The 14534-nt window shown below is 42.3% G+C and overlaps 1 long non-coding RNA gene across 1 annotated transcript in view; it reads right to left on the bottom strand.

Moving 5' to 3' along the window:
* LOC146007893 (uncharacterized) overlaps positions 1-14534 on the bottom strand; it is an 88166-nt gene that overhangs the window by 50396 nt on the left and 23236 nt on the right. The window contains exon 3 of the long non-coding RNA XR_014444416.1: positions 2076-2187. This is a non-coding gene — a long non-coding RNA (uncharacterized LOC146007893). The remainder of the gene's footprint in view (positions 1-2075; positions 2188-14534) is intronic.

Raw genomic sequence — 14534 nt, 5'->3', positions numbered from 1 at the left:
AATGGCCCACATATAAAAAACAATCACACTGGTCCCCACAGGTAACAAAAATAAAACACATTGGCCCTTTACATGAAAAGAGACCAGTAAATAACAGTTGAACTGGTGGTGGCTGTAAACTGATTTGGGCATCTCTAGATTGGGGGGCACACTTGAGAACAGCTTAAGGCACACTAGAGAGCCATGGCACAGTGGTTGAAAAACACTGCTTTAGAGTGTGTACAGCCTTGGCCCCTTTATAAATATACAGTAGATATATTAAATGCTGCTAGTGCATGTATGACAATATACAGGAATGCACTGTAAAATATACAAAAATGTCCTGTGCAGTGTAATGTAACATAACTATTGGTGGATTCAGCTGGGGGGGGGGGGGGGGCACCTGGACACATGCCCCCTGTAATCTCTGACATATTTTGCTGAGGACCGGAGCTTTCCAACAAACCCAGCCCCACATTGCTAGCCCCCCTGGAACCAGAGATATCGCCGGGCAAAGCTGGAACGTTACCCTGTAGGATAACGTGGGACCCACTAATTCCGACCCCCACCCTGTTCTGACGGCTGACAGTTCCTCCCCTGGCATCAGAGAAGCTCGTGGTTGATCTCATTCGAACCCAAATCGCTGGGCCTTCAATCTGATATCAGGCTGGTCAATTGGTTCTTGAGATATTGCAGGTAAACCGATTTTTTTATTTCTGAAATGTAATTTCATGGCTGTTCATGTTCTTTGAGGGCAGATTTCTCTGTAACCAAATGGTCCAGTTTCATGGGATCAAAAGAATTTTGAAACCCTCTCAAAAGTTCTTCAATATGATACTGGTCTCATGTAAATGGGTCAGTTGGTTCCGAAGATATAGCCAGTTAAACGATATAGCCGGTTTAAGGCTGGGGGGAGGAGGGGGGGTTTCTCTCCCCCTCACACCAGAAAATGCAGGGACTAGGCTGGTGTAAACGGGGCCAACCTGGGAATGTCCCTGCATGATCAGTCCCTGCATTTTCTGGTGTGAAAGGGGTATTATTTCAAATAGCCAGGACATGTACTGCTCTGAATACAACCGAGCAGCCTCCCGCTCTCTGCCCGGCTGTCAAAGGCGGTCACTTCTGCCTGGCGGCGGCTGTCCCCAGTTACCGGGAGCATGTAATCCCACTTGGCAATGAGCATGTAATCCCACATGGCAACGAGCATGGAACCCCTGGCAATGAGCATGGAACCCTTGGCAATGAGCATGTAAATAACCAGCACTTATGTAGCATAATTTTTAATAGGCGTTATGGTGTTTGGCATAATACGTAATGGACATCATGAAGTATGGCTTAACATGTAATCGGCATTATGGTGTAAATTTTTAATGCACGCCTGTGGCGTGCAATGTCCCTGTTTGTGAGACATATTGTGAATTTTGGCTCTATCCGTGTGGCATTATGTTAATTTTGGCTCAATCCGTGTGGTATTATATGAATTTTGGCTTAATCCAGGTAGCATTATGTAAATTTTGGCTCAATCAATGTAGCATTATGTGAATGTTGGCTCAATCCAAGTGGCATTATGTGAATTTTGGCTCATTCCATTTGTATATGGTGTGGTGTGGTACACTACACTAAAGGACACGCACCCTTTTGAGTGGCCCCACCCCCTATGTCCTTCACTTTTGTTGCCAAGGTGGGCCTGTGTACTTTAAACACCAGGGCATATTTTTAATCCCATTCCCGCCCTCTCTCTGCTCTCCTCTCTCTCACCGCTCTCTTACCATGTACACTGGCACCACTAACACCCCCTTTTATGGCAGGATTTCCCCTTTAATGTTTGTCTATGTGAGGGTTCGTATGAGCCCAATTTGCACCATGGTTAAGTTATGTTATTTTCTGTTACATTACAGTGCATCAGTGCTCACCACAAAGTTATGGATAAAACACTTCTTATGGTACTCACTTCCCTAAGAAGTATTGGGATACATGTAAACATCTTGTTTGCCAATAAACTTAACACCTTGAAAGGAGATCTTCCACAGCTACAGTCCCAGGATTCGTTCACCTTGCGACTACCTACTCTATTGAAAACTTTGAAATCTTCTTACCTTCAAGCAGTACTGTACAGGCGCAACACAAGCACTTTATTCCTGAAGAATTGGGTTTGTGCCCTAAGTGTAGATCGAGTATCTCCCCATATATCCATCAGTGGTGGGAATGCTGGAAAATCAAAAAGTTTTGGCTCAAATTAGTTAGCTTAATCAACACTACCTTTCAGACTAATTTTGTATTAGATCCTTGTGCACTCCTTTCCGCTCAATTTGAATGGTGGGTAAGGGGAGATTTAGATAAAGAATTAATCCTGATACTTACAATTATAGTCACGATTGCTAAAAAGACAATATTGAAACAATGGATTGGGTCTTCCACCCCCAGGATAGGAGAAGTACGGAACATGTCTAGTGTCTTCTATGTTTGACTGTTGTGAGTATATGCAAACTATGCAAATTATCCTAGAAGGATCTCATGGTAAGCCAATGTACCTCAAATTTTCTGGACTTTTTAAAGGCATTTATACTGACCGAGGCCTGTTCACAAGTCAAAACCCAACGCTGAACTATTGCAATTATAATTATATTTAAACCTTTATTGACCTGTTACTATTGGCTATGACCAATGATTGCATTATGCTGATTTGTATATGTGGAATGTCTTTTCACCATGGTGGATCCTAACCTTATTTTCTCCCTTCCCCTTTGGGATATGCAAAGTAATTAAGAAAAGTGTCCAATTGTGAAGTAGAAGTTTGTTTATAAAAAAAACCAAACATAAATAAATACAAAATATTAAAAACAAAAAAAGTACAATTACAGTTGTCAAATGCCACAAGGGCATGAATTGAACAGTCCTATATAAAAGTCACCAGAGCCTGGCAACCAGGACCCTGCTAGATGGAAGGCAGAAAACATTAGAGCACATTAAACAGCTAAAATCAATCAGTTTGTGTTAATGTGACTATAGTAAGAAACGGGGGTATAGCAGCGCTTTGAATGAAATAATTAAAAATACCGTAAAAATTGGAATGAGTAAAGGATTGGACTGATTGTACAATTAAAAGCAATAATACATTTTATTAATAAAGTGACCAAATAATGCTGGTACGATAAAAAGTTTGGGGGAGGGGGGAAAAAAGGTGCCTTTTTATCCCCATCTTTGGACTGTTCCAGACCAGCCTTGGACCACACTGGATTGACCTAACCGTGGATATTACAACATCTCTAAGGACCCCAGCACCATCTTTGGGAGTGCCAACTCCGGGACGGTGACTCGGCCCTATTACCAACTTGGGCCTTGAGTCCCAGGGAGAGAAACTTACACCCCAGCGTGTCTACAGGTGGACGGTAATCCCCATCCAATTGTCTTTGCATTTGCACATTATATGGTCCCTGGCATAATAGGAATGGACAGCCTTGCATTGTGATCCCAATTTTTTCCCCCCTCCCCCCAAACTTTTTATCGTACCAGCATTATTGGTCACTTTATTAATAAAATGTATTATTGCTTTTAATTGTACAATCAGTCCAATCCTTTACTAATTCCAATTTTTACGGTATTTTAAATTATTTCATTCAAAGCGCTGCTATACCCCCGTTTTTTCCCTTTGTCTAGTTCGGGCCTAACTAACCCGATAAACCAGCAGCTGCTAGTGACTCAACCCAGGTCACAGCGCCACCTCTACCACCTTCCTCCCCTGTGAAGGACACCTTCTGACTATAGTAAGAAGTCTAAAAAGCCCTGGCATGGGTTTCTTAAAAGTGATCCAATCACACCTGCTCTAGGTGTATTTGTGAGATGTATTTTTGAAATCTACATACATAGATGCTAAGTACCACATTTTATTAGTAAAATGTTGCAGAGAATGAGTCCCAGACGTTTTCACTAGTGGCTGGTGATCATTATGCTTTAACCCCTTGAGTGGTGTGTTTTGCTGGGGCAGAACATACCTACCAGGGCAGGTTTGTCCTGCCCCAGCAAAACCCACCACAGAACGTAGGGCCCCCCTCACCTCCGCTCCAGCATTTGTACACCGGAGCCAGGGCAGGCGACAGGGGGGGTCAAGTGTGACTGGCCCCAGAGATATAAAGGGCCCCAGAGCTTCCATGCCTGGGTACGGCCACTGCCTGTACTAGCTGACTTGTCAGTGACCCTTGCGGGCTGGCCGTCTACTGTGCACCATCTGTTTTTGTCTGACTGAATCACTGTGTGCCACTGCCATCTACTGTGTGTGGGCCCTGCCACTTGGCGCTCAGAGCCATCTACTCTGTGTGTGCGCACGGCCTGGTGCCGCAGGCACACAGCCTTACCCACCGCTGGTGCTGTAGCCTCAGTCTCTGGCTCCTGTACTTTTACTGCACGGGTCGTCTGTTCCGCACTCTGTGAAAGACCTGCCCTGCCTGCTCGTGGTGCTCAGCATTCTTTTGTTAAAGTGACAGGCCAGCAGCAGCCGGAGCCAGCAGGACTGAGAAAGAGAGAAGTCCGCACCTGAAAGCAGGATCTGGAGCAGCGAAAGGTTAAGGCTCATGCAGAAGAGCGTTGTGTGGATTTGGGATTAGGTGGGGGGTCCCAGAAATATCATTGTACAGGGCCCCAAGATTTCTGTTGCCGGCCCTGGCCGGAGCTCCCCTGTCGCTGCCCCAGCGGCAGGTTTGGGGATGTTGGTGGTGGCTCGGGAGGACTCGGGCTCCTGAGCGCTCCCGAGCCACCCCGCACATCATGAGCCTGCTGCCTGCTCCATGCAACTAATGGTGGCGGGGCAGCGGCAGGGGAGCTCCGGCGTACGATCGCTGGAGCAGAGAGGTGAGAGGGAGCGACGGGAGGGGAGTGGAGAGGAGGTGGGGGTGCCCAGACAGGTGATGCGCCAGTGGTGCACAGCTGGCGGCACCACTGGCGCACACCTTGATATTAGTGATATGCTTGGAAATTTCCGTGCATACCACTCAAATGGTTAATGATGATGGTCTTATTTTGATGTGGAGGCTTGAAGCTGAAACTCTGTCCGCCCCATCAGAATACTAGGGGTGTATTCAATTGTTGTTTCCACCTATTCTCCCTTTTTTTCCACAACTTTTATGTCATGATATTAGTGTGATATTAAATTCTTCCCCGTCTTTTAAAAGTTGACAGTATTTTTAACATATTTTATTTTACAGTAATTGTCAATGGGCTTCCTATTCAAATGTTGATGATTTTCAAACTTTTTAACAGACGTCTAAACTTGGTCATTTTCTCATCTTCCTATTCACCTGGGTGTCGGGTGTTGATACAAGTATTATTTTTGTTTATTTCTTAAATGAATGTTTTATTTAATGTGCTTTTCTTTTTTAATAAAGGATCAACTTAAAAAAAAAATACAATAGAGTATACTGTATAGGCACAAATCCCCCCCATAGAGTATATGCAACCCCCCCCCCCCCACACACACACACACACATAGAGTGTAAGCACACTAGCAAATCCTCTGTCCCCCACATAGAGTGTACGCACACCGGCAAAACCAGTATGGGTCATTGAGTCAATCAAATTAAGGTTGACATGCATTGAGTTGACCAAATGAAGGTAGACATGGCCAAGGTCAACAGGGTCAAAAGGTCAACACAAGCATTAGGTCAACAATGGAAATTTCGACAGTTAAAAGGTCAACATGGGGTTTTCACTTTTTTTCTGCCCTGAATGTTGACACAGTCAACAAGGACACTGAAAAAGTGCCCTGCGTCCCCTCGGGATGCAGTTAGTATCCCAGCGGTCGGAATCCCGACTGCCGAAATCCCGGCACTTTGTCCCTCTATGGGTGTCCACGACACCCTTAGAGGGAGAATAAATTAGTGTGCTGAGCATAGCGAGGCACCGGGCCCACTACAAGGCGAGCGCAGCAAGCCCGCAAGGGGGGGGGGGGGGGGCTATCCATGTCCCCCCCCCTTGTCGGGATTCCGGCGTCGTGATTTTGACAGCCGGGATTCCGACCGCTGGGGTTTCATACCGATCCTGTACCCTCGCATGGCTCAAATTATTTTCTCCCTCCATGCTCTAGTGGATGGTAGGGCATGAAATGCTGCCTGTCGGTACATGTTGGCTCAAAAAAAAAATGCAGGCTGCCACTCCTCACTGCTCCGCACGTTCTCTCCCACAAAATGCAGCACTGCAGCTAAATAGACTAGCAGGGCAGGGCTAAAAATGGTGGGCGGAGTTAAACAGGGTGGAACTAAAGGTGCGTACAAACGGGGGAGATATATTGCTCAGCAATATATTGCTCAGTGTATCCTTTTCATCACGACCAGAGATGGTCGCTGATGAAAAGGAACCTCTGCCGGCAGTGCTGCAAAGGTAATCAGCAGGTCGCTGCGATTAGAACGGGGCTGAAATGGGAGCGCACACCTGGTGATTTATCGCCGGGGCACACTCCCATCACTGGCAATATGGTCGCCAGCAACCATATTCCCAGCGATTTCAGCCCCTATCGCAGCCGCGTGTACCCGGCTAAAATGGAATAAAAAAAGGGGAATAAAATGAAACGCAAATAAAATATATGCGATCTGTGATATTAAAAAAAGGGATAAAATGGGCGTAAGATTAAAAAAGGGGAATAAATAGGCATGATATTTAAGACCAACTACAGCAGATTAGACGTCTAAAGAAAAAGCATTTGAATAGCACACCTGACCATCACTGCAAAATACGTCAGATGTGTGAATTTGAAAGGTGGGAAAAAAATGATGCCCAAAAGTAAACATTTGAATAAGCAATTCAGACAAGTTCATATATTTCTTAAAATGAGCCACAGGCTACACTCAGTCGAAATGACCATTATATCATGGACTCAATCTCTATTTATATAAATTACTAAAACTTATGTCAACAACCCTCATTTTCATTAGATGATCTTCACAGCAAACATGCTTGGTTGGCTAGAAACAAACTCTATTTTGCTTCAGTCAGGAATATTTTGTGTTGTTGCAAGCACCCAGTGAATGAATACCCTGCATTCTCTTGAATCATTTGGTTTAACCCAGGTTATAATTGCACTTTAATTCTGCACAATGTTAATGTTGGCCTGAAGACCAGATATGACCCCTACAGTATACACCATTTTATGATAACCAGTATCTGTACCACATCTCACTATCTCATATAATTAAGTTAGATCAAGGATTTGAGCATGTAGGTATTACATAATAAGGGAAAGGGATTATAGTTAAATAATGTATAGTGCACAGTAATAGTGTGACCTTGCCGAAGTCCCAATGTCATCATTTACAATATCATTGAAGGAAGATTCCTGTGCCCTCTACTGGAGAACAACAGTGCCCTCTTGTGGTGATTATAGGGTATATACAGTACTAGAGACTTGCTACTTTTTAAATATGGAATTGCCATCGTATAAGTTGTTGTGTCAGTTTTACTGTCAGAATTTTGTTGCAAAGGCATCCATGTATATCCTCTATATGAATATAAATATAAAAGATAGTTCATTTTAAGGGGACATTAAGTTCAAATACTTTTTTGTAGGAGACATCACTTACAAGCAGACAGGCATGAATGGTTCTCATTGGTCATAGAAACATGATAGCAAATAAGTACTACTTGGCCCATCTATTCTGCCCATGTACACACACACTTACATACTAGGGTTCATGTCTGTAAGGTGCTAATTAACCTACCAGTATATTTTTGGATTGTTTGAGGAAACCAGAGAACCCGGAGGTCTTCTCTGCTTAACCCCCAAAAACAGATAACTTATCTTAAATTAAAAATAATAATAATTTATAAACCAAGGTGTCACAAACATTCGAGTTTTGTTTGGTTCTTACCTGGTTTGTGATTTCTCCTGTCATTTCAGCTCTGCTCCATGCTGCAAGGAAGTTCTGTGTGGTCTGAGCTTTGCTGATTGATTACAACACCTGAGTGAGAAATCCTCAGTTCTCACTGATTGAAGCACCTGTGAGACACCAGCAATTAGCTCTCTATATAAAGACGTCTCTGGCTGTCATTCCCTGCCAGAGTATAGGTTCACACCAGCTCCAGCGGTCCTGTGCCTTAGCCATTACCTTGAGATTCCTGACTATCGTATTTGACCTCGGCTTGTTTTCAGACCACTCTCCTGCTTGATCCTTTGGTACTTGACCTGTGTTATTTAGTGTATGATCTCAGCTTGCCTAGTGACCATTTTTCAGCTTCATCCTAGTGTACTCTAAACTGTGCTTTCCTGTGTATGACCATCTTGACCTTGGACTCCCTTTGCTTTATCCTTTGGTACCTGCTTTGTCCGTTCTGATCTCGACCCAGCTAGCTGACCGCTTCCATATTTCACCCTCATAAGTACTTCTACCAACTCACAAGGGAAACCTGACCAGGGGGCCACGACCGACGTGCCAGGCACTGCAGATGCCCATATCCCGATTGGTGGGGTAACTGGAAGAAAACCCCCCGTCACGGTTAGACTCCACTCCCCTGCGTCAGATCACGCCAATTCCCGAGTTAGGTAGAACAGTACTTCAGTTTGTGACACAAGGGAAGACAATGTCAGGCTCCAGCAAATGCCTTTCACTATTTATTATTTACAGTTTCTTACATAGCGCAGCAAATTCCATTGCGCTTTACAATAGGAAACAGTGATAAAACAAACTGGGTAGTAACAAGCCGACATAGGGACATTATAGTGACTAGACCAATCAGAGAAGGACTATACTATGGAACTGTAGATCATGCCCACAATTCAGATGTATTACTGCATTAACTTGTTCTTAAAGGATTCATGTTTTTGTAGTCTGTAACCAAATTCACATGACCACCACTATCAGATAGAACTTATCCACTGACTTTTTGACAACCAAGTGATTTTATGATTACTAAGGGGCAGGAATGTTCTTTTAATATAAATAAAGGGTACTTGTTTCCTAGCAGGGTGCCCACTAAGCTATTCTGCATAGTGAAATCGCATTGCGATGCGATCTCAGTAGTTTCGTTAATTTATTCACTGCACCATGAGTGAAATCGCATCGCACATCGCGTAAGATGTGAGATGCGATCTCAGTAGTTCATATGGTAAAACACCTAAAACTGCACCACTCTCCACGTCACCCTGAAGCGTGGCGAGCGGCGGCGGAACGCATCCTCCGACCTTTTCATACCCCCACTATCCACGTCGGCGTGGAGTTGATTTTATATAGTGTGGCGAGCGCAGCAAGTCCGAAGTGTGGCGAGCGTACGCGGATTACTTTACATGTATTCCGCGTCCCCTCGCGGGGCTCGCCACGCTTTGGGCTCGGACTTCAGACTATATACAATCAACTCCATGCCAGCGTGGATAGTGTGGGTATAAAAAGGTCAGAGGGTGCGTTCCGCTACGCTTGCCACGCTTCGGGGTGACGTGGAGAGTGGTGGTGTTTTAGGTATTTTGACATATGAACTACTGAGATCGCATATCTCTCATCTCATCTCACACCACAAAAAAGGGACATGCAATGCGATTTCACTCAGAGTGCAGTGAATAAATTAACTACTGAGCGTATGTACTGGGCGCCCTGCTAGGAAACAAGTACCAATTAAAGAAATTTTTTTTTTTTTTTTTTTTTTTTTTTTTTTTCTCTCCCCTTTCGCCTCCCCTTTCCCCCCTATATTAATCAATGCAAAAGCATCTGGACTCGAATATCATGCTAATAATCATAAGGACTCAACTTCGATCGACATTTGTCGAGGGTCGAATTGGGGGGGAGGGGGTGGGGGGGGGGAGGGAGGGGGGATGGGGGGGAGGGTCGGGAGGGAGGAAAGGTGAAATACATGAGATATGGAGGGAAGAGGTTGGGAGCTTTAACTCCATTGGGCTCAAGAGGGACAGCGGGGAATACAGTGAAATCATAATGCCAGAAAGGCACACCCCGCTAGCCCCTCTTCAGCTCCAAGGAAGTCTATTTGGAAAATAGTAGGTAATGAGAGGGAAAACCTCTGGCCGGAGATCCGGAGGCAGGAGGAATCCCACTCTATTACGGTATGAATGGAGAGAGTGTGACCCCATGTCTTGTATTATCCCATGCGTGTGTCCCCCCCCCCAATTATATAGGAAAAATAAGAATCAAGGATTATTATACGCCATCAAAATATTTCAACTATGACGGGACTTAAATTTGCTACTTGGAATATAGGGGGAATAAATTCCCCAGAAAAAAGGAAAAAAGTCCTGTCATACTTGAATAAGATGCATATAGAAATAGTTTGCTTGCAAGAAACCCACTTATCAGAAAAAGAAATTGCGAAATTAAACATGATGAAAAGGAAGGTTGTGGCAGCCGCTCCCTTTAACTCCAAAGCAAGAGGAGTAGCAATTTTAATTGCATCACACTTACAGTATGATCTTAACTCTGTGATTATTGATAAAGAAGGCAGATATGTGGTGGTAGACTTATGTATAGAAAAAATTAGATATGTATTGTGTTCCGTATATGCCCCTAATGCTTATAGTAAGTCCTTTTTCCTGAAACTGATAACAATCTTACGCCCGTTTAGTACATGCAATCTGGTGATTGGCGGGGATTTTAACCTGGTAACATCGAATTACATGGACAGAAACCAGCAAAAAGTTAAAAGACCAGCTCTACCAAGATATGGGATAAAATGGTTCTGTGAACAGTTGAAACTAGTGGACATCTGGAGGGCTGCGCACCCAGTAGAAAAAGAATTCACATGCCACTCAAAGGTTCACGATTCCCTTTCAAGGATAGATTTCTTACTGTGCTCAGAATCTTTACTTTCAAAGATACTAGCAATAGAAATCGAACCGATAGTAATATCGGACCATGCAGTAGTATGGGCAAAAATAACCCCCACTCAAGATAAAGGCCCCTACAGACAATGGAGGTTCCCAACACATCTAATTGGATCAGATAAATTTAGGGAAAAGTTAAGGTCCTATTGGTTGGAATATAAAGAAAATAATAAACAACAGGCTGAAGAAGACCCCCAAAACTTCTGGCAGGCAGCGAAAGCTGTATTAAGGGGAGCAATAATGTCATATGAAGCACAGGGGAAGAAAGTATTTAATTTCACATATACAAAAGTACAGCAGACCCTTACAGATTCTTTCCAAAAGTTTAAATTAAATCCAAACCCACAAACTAAAATAGATCTAGCAGTGGCAAAACAACAGTTTGAGAATAATCTGCAATTAATAGGAGATAGATATATCTTCCAAAGAGATCTCAGATTCCACAAACTGGGAAACAAGGCGGGAAGAATCTTATCTAGCTTGTTAAGAAGTTCATACTCACCAAAGGTAATATCAGGATTGAAAGACCAAGAGGGAATAAAAACACAAAATAAACAGATTGTGGAAATATTTAGATCCTTTTATGAGGAAATATACACGGGAGTACCTCCAGATAATGAAGCTAAGAGAGCCTTCTGGAGTAAAATAAATCTTCCCCAGATACCCCAAGAATTATTGGAAAGAATATGCGCCCCTTTAACAAATACAGAAGTACAGGCAGCAATAAAAGCACTAAAACCACATAAAGCCCCTGGCCCAGATGGGTTTGTGGGAGAATTCTACAGGGCCTTAATAAATGAAATTTCAGAAGATCTTACGAAATTCTTCAACACAATAATAAACTTACACAAGGTCCCAAATTATTTTAATGCAGCATTAATAAGGGTACTTCCAAAAAAAGACAAGGACCCAGTGTTACCGGGGTCATATCGTCCTATCTCACTTTTAAACGTAGATTATAAAGTTTTTACAAAAATTCTTTCAGACAGAATAAAAACATATTTACCATCCATAATAAATAGGGATCAAACAGGCTTCATTTCGGGGAGACACTCCACTTGCAACATAAGAAAGGTCATGGCGGTGGCTCAATGGCTGGAGCAGACACAGAGCAATGAATTAAATATATTAATGGCCATAGATGCAGAGAAAGCATTTGATATGCTTTCATGGGACCACCTCATGGAGACCTTAAAAAGATTTGGATTCCCTGAGGAATTTCAAGGGGTCCTAAAGGCCATATATAGTCACTCACAGTCTCAGATTCTAAATGCCGGTTATCTATCAGAGCCCATTGAAATATCAAGAGGAACAAGACAGGGGTGCCCATTGTCACCCCTGTTGTTTGCTATGGCTATTGAGCCACTGGCCATTGCTTTGAGATCTAATAAAGATTTCCATGGAATTAAAATGAATAATCATGAAATTAAAACTTCACTGTTTGCCGATGATCTACTACTTTTCATCTCAGACCCAGCTATCTCATTGCCAAACATATACAAGACGATAAAACAATTTGAAGCATTTGCGGGTTATAAAGTAAATCAAAACAAATCAGAAATAATAAGCCTGGGAGGGATAGCCATACCTATGGACCTCCAACAAGACTACCCACAATTTAAGCATGTGTCAAAAGCAATGAGATACCTGGGCGTGAAGATCACCCCAAAAATGGCAGACTTATACAAAAACAATTTTTCCCCCAAGATTAAACAAATAGTGAAGCAATTAGAAGACTGGAATAAATTACCCCTATCTTTAATGGGACGAGCCGCTGTAATAAAATCAGTGATTTTCCCTAAGCTGTCCTATCTGATCCAGATGATGCCTATGAGAATATCAAAAGGAGACATCCAGAGCTGTAATAGGGCCTTTTCAAAGTTTTTGTGGTCGGGAAAGAAAGCAAGGATAGCATTAAGCAAGTTACAATTAAAACGAGAGGAAGGAGGACTGGCCATCCCAAATATAGAAATGTTTTCTTTGGCTGTCTCCTTTAGGTACATAGCAGACTGGATCTTACAAAAATCAACCTATACAAATATTGAACTTGAGGAAACTCTAGTAGCACCATATACATTAAACGCATTATTACATACTCCAAAGAATATTATACCGTCTAATTCAAAATCTAATAGCATATTTATGTCGGCCTATCTAGCATGGATAAAGATACATAAATACCTACAAAGTTCACACACTAGATCTAAATATATATCAATAGGAGGAAATCCCCTCTTTTGCCCGGCAATGGAGAACATAGGGTTCAAGGAATGGGATAAAAAGGGCATAATGAAGATCAAAGATGTCTACGACCCAGGAGGGGTGATTTATACTTATCAAGCACTGATAAAAAAGTATAATCTGGGCAAAGAGCAATTTTACATGTACTTGCAGTTAAGACACTACATACAGAGCACAATGAATCCACCCCCCACAACTAAACTAAATGGCCATACTAATGAATCGGAAAAAATAGATGCACTTTTAAAAAGCACTTCCCCATATAAAACGAAATCTTTATACTGGGACTTATTCCCTGATAACACTCAAAAAATATGGGCAACACTACACAGCTCCTGGTATAGGGACTTTCAGGACACCACTCAAATATTAAATATGTTCACACAGATAGGAAAGACACTTAAAAATCTACCCTCAGCAATGCTCCAAGAAGTTCACTTTCGCACGGCACATAGAGCATATATTACACAAGGCCAACGTAAACACATGGTAATAGAGGAGAAAGGAGCTTGCCCAAAATGCAACACGGCTAATGCCCTTTTTAAGCACAATTTTTGGGATTGTATAAAAATTAAGCGATATTGGTATAAAGTAGTGAATTTTATTAATTATACATTTCAATTACAGGTAAAAATAGATCATAAAGCATTGCTATGGGCAGACTTCTCGGACTGGAACATAACCCAGGACGAGAGGAATCTGGCCCCAATATTGACAATAATAGTCACAATAGCAAAGAAAATTATATTAAAAAACTGGACGATTAAAAGCGCTCCTATGTTAGAGACGGTAAGAAATATCTTAATAAAAACTTTACATTTAGAAAAATACAACGCATTAGCAGAAAGAGAAGTAGGAGGTAGGAGATTTTACAAGATCTGGGGGACCTTCATTAGAACTTTAGACGCCCAAACACAGCATCAAATCCTATTACCCTTCATGGAAACTCAATGGTATGAAAGCTCATGTGAGAGGGAGAACCATTGAGGGAAAACTGAAGGGATTAATAGGAAAGAATAGCGTGTTTTTTTTCATCTTGAACTTATCTTGCTATCCTGCACCCATTCTCTTCAATTATGTTGTCCCTCCTTATTGTAATATTTGGTTACCCTACGTATATGAATTTGAAAGGTAGATAAAATGTAGTTGACTGTTATCTGTACGGTATCAGCCAACCAATACAGGGATATTTAGGTTGTAGGTATAACGACTTAATGACTATAGTGTGCTTTTTCTTCGTCTTGATCTAATCTTGCTATCCTTTACCCATTCTCTTTGATTATGTTGTCCCTCCTTAAGGGCAGATCGAGCTACCCTCCCTTTATAATTTTTGAGAGGCCTATGTAATCTACCTACCTTATCCATTTGTATATGATCAGTTTGGAGAAAGGTATTTGTTTATAAGTATAATGTAATATAGGTGTTGACGCAATTTAGTATTGTACTATGTAGTATGTACAGGAAAGGGAATTGGAATAATTGCAAGCAAAAACTGGCAAAATGTTGATAA

Source organism: Crinia signifera, chromosome 6 (assembly GCF_055691185.1).
Source record: "Crinia signifera chromosome 6, ASM5569118v1, whole genome shotgun sequence".
NCBI lineage: Eukaryota > Metazoa > Chordata > Amphibia > Anura > Myobatrachidae > Crinia > Crinia signifera.
Note: the sequence above shows the minus strand (reverse complement) of the source record. Positions and strands in the feature narration are given on the sequence as shown.